The sequence below is a fragment of the Monodelphis domestica genome, chromosome 2, assembly GCF_027887165.1.
Source record: "Monodelphis domestica isolate mMonDom1 chromosome 2, mMonDom1.pri, whole genome shotgun sequence".
NCBI lineage: Eukaryota > Metazoa > Chordata > Mammalia > Didelphimorphia > Didelphidae > Monodelphis > Monodelphis domestica.
Window position 1 is genome coordinate 4,790,579 of NC_077228.1, and position 12,081 is coordinate 4,802,659.

The following is a 12,081-nucleotide window of genomic DNA, read 5'->3' on the forward strand; positions in this document are numbered from 1 at the left end:
AAAACTGAAAGTTCATAAATGATGCAAGAGATACTGAGGAGGGGCTAGAATAGTATAAGACTGAGAAGGCTGGGGAGTGATATGATCACCCTCAGGCAACTCCTGACTTTAGGAATGAAGCCATATCATCTCATAGTCAGCAACTGCATTAAAAAAAGAGACACATAAAGAAGTCCTGCTAAACTAATCTTTTTAAATAAATCCCAGAAATGGAGGAATAATATGAATATTGTTGAAATAAGTTTCAGTTAGAGAGTTTGGAATTCCCTCCTGCTATCCTTATGGATGAGGGAAAAATATATGGGTTAGAGAATACCACAATTTTAGTAGATTTGGAATTTTTAAATAGCTGGATCTAAGAAATATCCATTCATGATTCTCTGTATATTGAGGTATTCTCTGGTGGAGTAACATAGTTTATTCACTTCTCCATTTTTAAAATAGATTTTACTCATCTTTTCTATTCATATATCAGTCCATCAGTTTGTCTTTATCCCTCTCTCAGGGACTAATTCCCCATATCAAGGAAGGAGAAAAATTAGGGGCAAATCACTAAAATTAGTCGACAAACTGAAAAACAAAATTGCATCATATGCAATGTTTCCTATCCAAAGACCTCCATTTTTGAAAAGTAGTGGTAGATAAGGAATCTTATAATTTCTTATTTGAGGAGAAGCTCAATCTTTATAATTTCAGAACATTGAATTTTAAAATTTTATCCACATTTCACTACATTCATAAGTTCTGTTAGCCTGACAAATAACTTTAGAATAAAAATCTGTCTAAAAATCAGAAAGATTTATTGAGAGAAAACTTTACAATGCTTGTGAAGGTAAATCTCCCAGCAAGAGAAGCAACCTGCTAAGGGATCTGTGATCATGACTTTTAAAAGGTTTCAACCATAAGCAGGAAGGCTAAGAAGACAGTTTCTGAAAAGGAACAGAGGCTTCCTTGTATATCAGTGCTAAAAGGTCATTTGCATATTAGTTGGGAAGGGAAACTGTCTGTATGCCTTCGGGTTCTTTCATTAGAATATCTGGTTGGGTTTGTCTGTTCAACTAATCTCACCAGAGATTTTAGGAGATTTTGTAGAATAAAAACTCTGGGCCTCAATTACAGCACTACATCATTATAATTTTGAATGTCACAAGTTTCATCATATTATATTTGAAATAAGTTAACATAATTTCCCATTTTTGCATTTATATTCCACAATTAATTTAATGATTCCTATAACATTTGTCATTTAGTGTATTTTTAATTTTTGCTAAGATTTTCAGATAGATAGACAGAGAGATAGAAGTTTATATTTGATAGATATAATATTGGAGACTTGAAGAAAGTTGTTGCTTGTCACTGAAACAAAGGTGAGATAGATTACATTACCTAACGCACCTGTTCAAAGAGAGATAATTGGAAAAGTGATACATTAACTTTTAACAAAGCACTTGATTAACATGCAATATTTTTGTATTGGGATTAAAGAGAGAATACAAGATAAATGATTTCATCACAGGTGGCTTACTAGGGAGTTTGAGTTACTGATTTGTGTAATTGAGTCACTGAGGCATATTGAGGCTTGATGTACTTGTGGTGTACCTGTACCTATTGTATGGGCCTCTATGATTGATTTGTGTGCTGGTTTCATGAGAAAGTTTTGGGCTTGGCTTGTAGCTGAGGCTTCACTGGGAATTATGTACCTAAGTAAAAGTTAACCCACGATAGTCTTTGGGATTGGGTTTAAGGGTCTGATCTTTTGGTGATGTTTTGGGGAATTAGGGTACAGGTATTTTGCTCTTGCATTATTTCTTTTGAGACTAGGGGGAATAATAATCCTGTCAATTCATAGGTAAGGGGCATTGATGAAAGAGATCATGCAAAGTGGATAGAGTGGGCGTCACATCTCACCAAGGACCACTCTGTGGTCTCCCCAGCTACCACGCGTTACTCTGTCAAGGTGTCGTGGTCTGATGGCTCCCAGAATATTTAGAATATTTTCCATGATTACATGATTCATGATTTTTCCCACCCATCTCCCAACCCCCCTTCCTGAGCTGACTAGCAATTCCCCTGGTGTATACATGTATCATTGTTCAAACCTATTTCCATGTTATTCATATTTGTAATATAGTGATCTTTTAATGCCAAATCCCTAATCTTATTCCCATCGAACCATGTTATCAATCATATGTTTTTCTCCTGCATTTCTCCCACAGCTCTTTCTTGGAAAGTGGATACATTCTTTCTCATAGTTTCCTCATTTTTGTCCTGGATCATTGCATTGCCACTAGTAGAAAAGTCTGTTACATTTGATTTTGCCTGACTTCCTTTAAAGGAAACTAAAACCCCACCATGAATAAGAAATCTGTCCCAACCCCTCTTAATTCGAGTGACTTCTCGTAATTACTTCCTATTTATCCTGAATGTAGTTTTCTCTGCATATATCTGTTCACATATTGTCTTAACAATTACCTTGTAAACACCTAGAGGACAAAGACTCTTATTTCTCTTTTAATATTCTCAGAGCTTAGCACAAACATTGGCAAATAATAGGTGCTTAATAAATATTTTCTGAATTTATTAAGTTGAGATAAGAGATTGTCTTTTGCCTCTTTTTTTCTTTCACAAGGTCTTATTTGTGAATTTTAGATTTATTCCACCCTGCTTTGTCTTTGGAATTTTAGCAACCAGGAATGTATACACCCCTACTTAAGGGTTTGGTATAGGGGAGAATGGTCTGTGACCCATGTCTGATAGCAAGTGACAAATCAGAAACAACTAATTGACCCCTTGGGCTGTTCTAATCCAAGTTTAAGCCACCACTGGTATATATGAGACACAGGAAGTGATGTAAATAACTGCCTATATATTTTGTGTCACTTCCTGTGAGAGGGGCTTTGGTGGCTTTTTGTGGTGTTACTTGACTTGGAGGGCTAGGGTGTGGAGACCTCAGACTGCTTCCTTTAGGCAACCATGTGGTGAGTGTTAAGGCAAGATTCTCTTTTCCTGGCTTCCTGAAGGCACCAGCCTTCAAGGAGGCCCCTCATCTTAGGGAAAGCCTTGTGCCTGGAAGCCAAGTTAGATTTTATCTTCTGGGAAGGCCCCTTGGCTGAGGCCTCTGAACTCCCCCTTGCTCAGGCCAGGCTGGAACAGAACTTCTACCCTTTTCCCTCTTTCTCCCTCATTCTTAATTTCTTCCTTCTATTGTAAATAAACCACCATAAAATTCTATTCTGACTTCAGTATTTCATTGGGGTTTAGAATTTAAATCCTTGGTGACCATTAAACAATATATTCTGTCTCAACCCTAATATTTACCCTTAACATATTAGAGTGCCTGGTATATAGTAAGCACTTAAATGCTCATTGATTAATGATTATAAGGAAATCATAAGAGTTTGACAAATAATTTCCTAAATAGATATTAAAATAAAGGCAAAGTGTACATATTATCTTTAGACTAAACTGCTTTTTTAGTGGAGTCAGCAGAGGAAACTAGCATTTAAATCTCTATTGCAATAATGTCTCACATGCATATGTCAAAATCATATCAGATTACTTGAAAGATATATAATGAAGATAACTGTTCAATGGTTCTCAGATGACTGATATCAAGTAAAAAAATAGAGAGAGAGAGAGAGAGAGAGAGAGAGAGAGAGAGAGAGAGAGAGAGAGAGAGAGAGAGAGAGAGATGTATAGTTACCCAAAGTATTTTCTACTCTTAGGCAGAATGTTCAGTCCAGAATGATTTCATATATTAGTGAGAACTTCAAATGTGCCTTTTTGTGGGTGCTATAATAAAATATCTAATTATTGAATATTACCCAATGTTCACCAAAAGAGCCATGATCACACGAAGATTTGACCTACTAATACATACAGGAAAAATTAAGTGGAAGAGGCATAATTATTGTGTTGTCCATTATGTACAATTTGATGATCATTATAAAATGTCATATAAGTAAATGTATATTAAATAGATAATTTACAAATGTAAAAAATTGGTTCCATAATGTAATAAAGGAAGAAAATGTACAGAAAATATATAAATCAGAGTGGGAGAGCCAAGATGGCAGAGTAACAAGATAGAAACTTGGAAATGCTCCAAGAATCCTCTCAAATCAACCTTAAAATAGCACCTCAAAATGAATCCTAGAGTCACAGCACCAAGGAGATGGAGTCAAATAACTGTCCTGCAGAAAAAATAACCCTGAAAGTTAGATAGTTTAATCTATTTCACTGGAGTGGGAAGGGAACCAGAACTAAAACCATTCATGGAAGAGTGTAAGCTGCCTACCCCCAAACCTCCACCTACTGCTCCAGGTTCCAAACCTAGACACAAGCCAATTTTGAGACACCAGGATCCCACCTAAGCTAATAGCAAAGCACTCCCTGCCCACTCCTTAAAGTTCCAAGCCTACACTGAGGCCCCTGACTACATGGCTGACCTGTACCAGTATTCAGTGAGGGCCAATCTCCATCACAGGGCATTCCACAGTGCACTAGTCTGGATTAAATACAGAACAAGTTTCAGAGGTTCTGCCCAAGTCAGCAGTGAAGACCTAAACACTAGGCTAAACCCAATGCAAGACAGTTCCTTTCTGACTGATGGTAACCAAAGAGGAAGACCAGAGCCCTGCTCAAGCCTACATTGAGGACCCTCATCCCAAGAAACCCTGCAAGCCATCAGTAGTCCATAGAAGAGACTGAATCAGCAGTGGCAGGTGACTTCTAGAGCTTCTAGTCACAAGCTATCATATCACCTTGGAAGAAATGAAGAACTTGCAGGAACCATAAATAAAGTTGAGTGGAGCACCAGAGAAAAACTGAAGTTTAAGAGATCATCCCCTCTATCATAAAAACAGAGTATATCTTTAGGGTAAAAGTTTTTTTTAAAGGTGGGAAAATGAGCAAACAATAAAAGAAACACCTAACCATAGGGGGAAAAAATTAATGTAAAGCAAAAGTAAAAAAAAAAAAGCACAGACTCAGCTGGGGACAGTGATGTCAAAGCAGAATCATGAAAAAATTTAAAGAAAAATGGGAATTGGTCTCAGGATCTGAAGCTCGAAAAATAATTCAAAAATCAAATAAAAGAGCCAGAAGAAAAATGAAAGTAATGCAAACAGAAAATAACAACTTAAAAAAGCAGAATCAGCCAAATGGAAAAAGAGGTAAAAAAAATCCTGTGAAGAAAAAAGAGTTTCATAAAAAGTAGAATTAACCAAATGGAAAAGGAGGTTCAAAAACTCAGAAAAAAACATTCTTTTAAAACTAAAAATGGGCAAATTGAAACTAATGACTGTATAAGACATAATTAAACAATGAAACAAAATCAAAAGAATAAAAAAATAAAAATCTTAAATATCTCATTAAAGAAACAATTAGTCTGAAAAATAGATTCAGGAGAGACAATTTAAGAATTTTTGGACTCCTCAAAAGTCATGATTATATATATATGTGTGTGTATGTGTGTGTGTGTGTATAATATTACAAGAAATTATCAAAGAAAATTTCAGTAATATTCTTGAACAAGAGGATAAAATAGAAATTGAAAGACTATATCAATCATCTCCCGAAATAAATCCCTAAATAAGAAGTATGAAGAATATTATATTCAAATTCAAGAGTTCCCAGACTAAGGAGAAAATCCTGCAAGTAAACAGAAAGAAGAAATTCAAATAACCATGGAATCACAGTCAGGATTACACAGTATTTAGCACCTTCTATATTAAAGGATCAGAAGGCTAGGAATAGGATATTCCAGAAAGCAAAGGAAATAGGTTTGCAACCAAGAATCAACTATCCTACAAACTTGACTATGCAGTTTCAGGGGGGAATTGCCATTTAATAATAATTTATTTAAAAAAAGATATCCAAGCATTCCTACTGAAAATACCAGCAGACCTAAAAAGGAAATTTGATATCTAAATTCAAGATTCAAGAGAAGCACAAAACGATATAGAAGAAAGATAAAATTTAAGTGACTTGATAAAGTTTATATATGCCTTCATGGAAAGATGTTACTTTTTTTTTTTGCTGTTGTTTTATTTTTTTATCATTAGCAGAGTAGTTAGAAGGAGGAAACATAGACTGGAGATGTGAGAGTGAATTGTTTAGATAGCATAATATGCAAAAATATTCAAGGGGAGTGCACTGAAAGAAAAGGGAAAAAAGAGGTAAAATGTGGTGTATTATATTACCTAAGAAACATGAAAGCAGCTATTACAATGGAGGGCAGGATAAGAGCAGTGATGGTCAATGTATAAACCTTACTCTCCTTGGAATTGACTCAAAGAGAGAATATCAACCAGACTCATTGTGGTATAGAATCCTATCTTGCCCCATAAAGAAGTAGGAAAGGAATTAGAGGGGAGAGGTATGGAGGAGGGATAATTGTGGGAGTGATTAAAGGCATAGCACATGTGGAGAGACAGTGAAAGGAGAAAGTGCAGGATCAAAAGAGGAAAATAAAATAGAAGGTAATACACAGGTGGTAATCATAACTGTGAACATAAATAGGATGAACTCATCTATAAAACCGAAACAGATAGCAGATTGGATTAAAAAACAGAATCTTATTATATATTATTTACAAGAAACTCTTTTGAGGCAGGGAGAAATACACAGAGAAAACATAAGGGACTGGAGCAGAATTCATTGTACTTCATCTGAAGTAAGAAAGGCAAAGGAGTGGTAATGATGATCTCAGACAATGCTAAAGCAAAAATACATCTGATTGAAAGAGATAAGGAAGGAAATTACTTCTTGATAAAAGGTAGTATAGACAATGAAATAATATCAATACTTAACATATCTGTATCAAATGGTATAACCTCAAGATTTTTAAAGGAAAACTAAATGATTTTAAGGAAGAAATGGGCAGTAAAACCATTCTAGTGGGAGACTTTCACCCACACACACACCCTTGAAAAAAAAGCTAAATTTAACAAAAAGAAGTAAATGAAGTGAATGAAATTTTAGAAAAATTAGATTTAATAGATCTTTGGAAAAAATTGAATGGGGCTTGAAAGAAATTATCATTTATTCAGCAGCACATGTTACACATACAAAAATTGAGCATGTATTAAAGCATAAAAACTTCACAACCAAAAAAAGGAAAAATTAATAAATGCATCCTTTTCAGATCATAATGTAATAAAAATTATAATCAGTGAATCTCCATGAAAAGACAAATAAAAATAATTGGAAACAAAATTATCTAATGCTACAAAGGGGTGGGTTAGAGAAGTTAAAATAATCAATAATTTTATTTGTAAGTATGACAATGTATCAAAATGGGATACAGACAAAGCAGCACTTGGGGGAAGATTTGTATGTATGAATGCATATATTAATGATAGAAAAAAGCAGATCAATTAGTTGGGAATGCAACTAAAACATAGAAATATAATAAATTAAAAATCTCCAATTAAAGACTAAATTGGAAACCCCAAAATTGAAGTTGAAATTCATGAAATTGAAAACAGCAATACTGAACTAATAAATAAGACATATATATATACATAAATATATGTGTATACATATATATGTGTATATATATATAAAAGAAACTAAATAGAGCATTGGTTAATTTGATTAAAAAAGGGAAAAAAAGAAAATTTAATTACCAGAATCAAAAATGAAAAGGGTGTTCACCATCAATGAAGAGGAAATTAAAGCAGGCATTAGAAACTATTTTGCCCAATTATATGAAAATAAATCTGATAATCTAGGTGTAATGAATGTTTACAAAAATATAAATTGTCCTTAGTAATCACATCTCAAAGAAAGAAACTGAATTAACCATTAATGAACCCCTTAAGAAAAAAATTCCCAGAGCTAGATGGATTCACAAATTATTTCTATCAAACATTTAAAGAACAATTGTTCCTGATAATATATAAAAAAAAATTGGTAAAATAGGCAAAGAAGAAGTCCTAAAAACTCTTTTTATGAAACAAATTATGGTGTTGACATTTAAGCCAATAAAACAAAACAAAACAAAAACAAAGAAAATTACAGTTCTATTTTCTTAATTAATATGAATACAAAAAATCTTAAATAAAATATTAGGAAAGAACACAACAATATATTGCAAAGATCATTCACTATGACAAGGTGGGATTTATAGGAGGAATGCAAGGCTGGTTTAATATTAAGTAAACCATCAGGAAAATTGACCATATGAATAACAAAACTAAGAGAAATCATATGATTTTTCTGAATAGATGCAGGTGACAAAATACACTCTTTCCTATTAAAAATACTAGAAAACATTGAGATAAGTGGACCTTTCCTTAAAATAATAAATAGTATCCATCTATAACCATCAGCAAGTATCATCTGCAATGAGAATAAGTTAGAAGCCTTCCCATTAAGGTCAGGGGTGAAGCAAAGATGCCCATTATCAACCCTATCATTAAGTATTGTACCAGAAATGTTAGCTTTAGCAATAAAAGAAGAAAAATAAATTGATGGAGTTAAAGTAGGCAATGAAGAAACCAAACTTTCACTCTTTACAGATATGACAGTATAGTTAGAGAATCTAGACAGTCAACTAAAAAATTAGTTGAAATAATAACTTTATTAAAGTTTCAGGATACAAAATCAACCCACATAAATCATCAGCATATCTATATATTTCCTATAAAAGAAGCAAGATTTAGAAAAAAAAAACTCCATTTAAAATCAATTTACACAATATAAAATATGTGGGCAGCTATATGCCAAAACAAAAACAGGAATTATATGAACACAATTAGAAAACACTTTTCACAGAAATAAAATTAGATCTAAACAATGGAAAAACATTAATTGAATTGCTCATGGGTAGGCTAAGTAATATAATTCTACCAAAATTAATTCATTCATTCAGCTCCATACCAATCAAACTACCAAATGATTATTTAAAAAACTATACAAAGTAATAACAAAATTCATTTGTAAGAACAAAAAGTCAAGAACATCAAGGGGATTAATTAAAAAATGTGAAGGATAATGGCCTAATAGTAGCAGAATTCAAATTGTAGTCTAATTTAGTAATCATCAAAACAATCTGGTACTGTCTAAGAAATAGAATGGAGGATCAATGGAATAGATTAGGGGTGAATGATGAAGGTATAAATACATTAGGCAAACATATAATAGTTTAACCTGTCAAATCTATGGAGAAGGGCTGAATTTATGACAAAACAATATATAGAGAACATTACAAGATATCAAATGAATAATTTTGATTTTATTAAATTACAAAAGCCTCATACAAACAAAACCAATGTAACCAAGATTAGAGGGAAAACAACAGACTACGGTAAACATTATAACAAATTTATTTGATAAGGGTCTCAGAGAACTAAGTCAAATTTATTAGAATACAAGTAATTCACCATTTGACAAATGGTGGAAGGATATGAGTAAGCAGTTTTCTGATGAAGAAACCAAAGCTTTTAATAATCATAAAATTTGTCTACATCACTCTTTATTAGAGAAAAGAAAATTAAAAAGACTCTGAAGTAATACCTCATATCTATCAGATTTGCCGATATGATAATAAAGGAAAGTGATAAATGTTGGAGAGGATGTGACAAAATTGGGCCACTAATGCATTACTGGTGGAGTTGTGAACTTATCCAACCATTCTGAGGGCAATTTGAACTATGCCCAAAAGTCTAAAAAATAATGTATACCCTTAATTTCAGTAATACTCTTGTAGGGCTGTATCCCAAAAAGATGAAATGAGGGTGGAGCTGAAGGACCTATTTATAAAAAATATTTATAGCTACTCTTTTTATGATGGTAAAGAATTAGAAATTGAAGGGATATCCAAACTATAGGATGGTGATAGAATACTATTGTTATAAGCAATGATGAATAGGATGATTTCAGAAAGATCTAGAAAGATCTTTATGAGTGGATGCAGTGTACAATAAGCAGAACCAGGAAAACATTGACACAATTACAGTAATATTGTTAAATGGTCAACTGTGATAGACTTAGCTATTCTCAGCAATACAATGATCCAGGAAAATTCTGAGGGACTTATGACAAATAATGCTATCCACCCACAGTGAAAGAACTGTTGGAATCAGAATGCAAATCAAATCATTCAATTTTTCACTTTAGTTTATTTGGCTTTTTATTCAAGTGTTTTGATTTTATGTGATTATTCTCTTACAAAAATGAACAATATGGGAATATATTTCATGATGATACATGTATAACTCAGATTGAATTGCTTGCCAGCTCTGGGAAGGGGGAAGGAAGAGAGAGAGAGACAATAGGGATCACAAAACTTGGGAAAACTGATGTGGAAATGTGTCATTACAAGTGATTGTTATGATTAAATATAAAAAGAAAGCATAAATCAAAAGTTAAATGTAAAATTAAATGCTCAAATGGAACTATGATCTAATATGATGTTAACTCCAGTGATACATATTGCTACCCAAAATGTCTGTCCATATACTGGGATCTTTAACCATGTTCTCAATAAATGAATGAATGAGTGAATAAACAAATAAATGAATAAATAAATAAACAAAAACAATTCATAAGGTAATCACCCAATGTTTTCAAAGTCTTCATTAGTTTCTCCTGACATAATAAAGATAGATGTGGACTGCATGTTTTCCTACCTGTTATCCCTTACTCTTTACCCTTAAGTTTTGACCATGCCATTGGCTCCTCCTGTAGAATATTTTTCTTAATAAATATTTTAATTCGATTCTTATTCCAAGTCCATCATTGCTTTTATGGTAATCTCAATTATCCTGGGTTTGATACCCATTTTATGTTTTCATAGACTATTCTCTATGCATTTTACATCCATATCAAACCTATGGTAGAACATTGATGTTAACGAGATGAGCCTTTCATTTTCAGAAGTCTGGGGTGAAAATGTGAACCAAGACAAATGCCCAATAATTCACAGAAAAATCCCCTTTTCATAGGAGCCTGATGTAATCAAATCTCCCAGAAGTGATTATAACATTTTAAAATAGATGGAGATAGTTTTGAATAGTTTTACTTTGTGTTTACAATGAACACATTCAAGCTTATTAACATCTTTAAGAAATTGGAGAAAAGTTTCACAATGGATACACTTAGAAAATCAATATTTTTATAGGAATGACCAAGGAGTTGGGGACTGATACAAAGAGAGGAGTGGTTCAGGTCTGGGTTATCTAGTTGGGTCTGACGGGAGGATCATTCAAGCAATTGGGCTTCACCTCCTATTATAAGCTCCAATAATCCAAATAAAAAGATACAATAGGAGAGTCCTCTTAAGACAAAAGGGTACTCAATATTGGTACTTAAATTCATCCAGGGTAACAACAATATTGTATGACAATCAACTGTGAATGACTTCACTATTACCAACAAGACTAGGATCAAGGACAAGTTCAAAAGTCTCCTGACAAAAATGAATAGATAGATAGAGGGATGGTTAGATAAACAGATAAACAAACAAATAAATAAATAAGGATATCCACAACCACAGAAGGAACAGACAATATAAATTCAAATTGAAACATGCTATTCTTTGCTTTATTTCCTTTATTAAAATTTATCTGTGTAAGGAATATATGTCTTCTTTCAAAACACAATGAATGCAGAAATAATGTATTATATCATAATATAGGTGCAATCTATATTATATTAACTATCTTCTTTGGGAGTGGGGAGGGTTGGGAGGGAATGAGAACATTAGAAAATTAATATTAAGAAGTTGTATTGATGTAATCTGGAAATATATATGTGTGTGTTATAGAAGGAAATGGCAAACCACTTCTATTTTTAACAAGAAAACTGTAATGGGGCTCATGAAGAGCTGTATATGACTGAACAACAACAATAAATACTAACTTGAAATCTTTCCTTTGATTCTTTGGAACTGTGTGATCCTGGAAAATTACTTATTCTCTTTAAAAGTCAATTTGTTAATTCGTTAAATGGGGGTGATTATAGAACCTATTTCACAAACTTATGAGAATCAAAGGAGAAAATGGAGAAAATTATCTGCAACCTTAATGTGGTCTATAAATATTAGAATAATGATGATGATGATGATGATGGTGG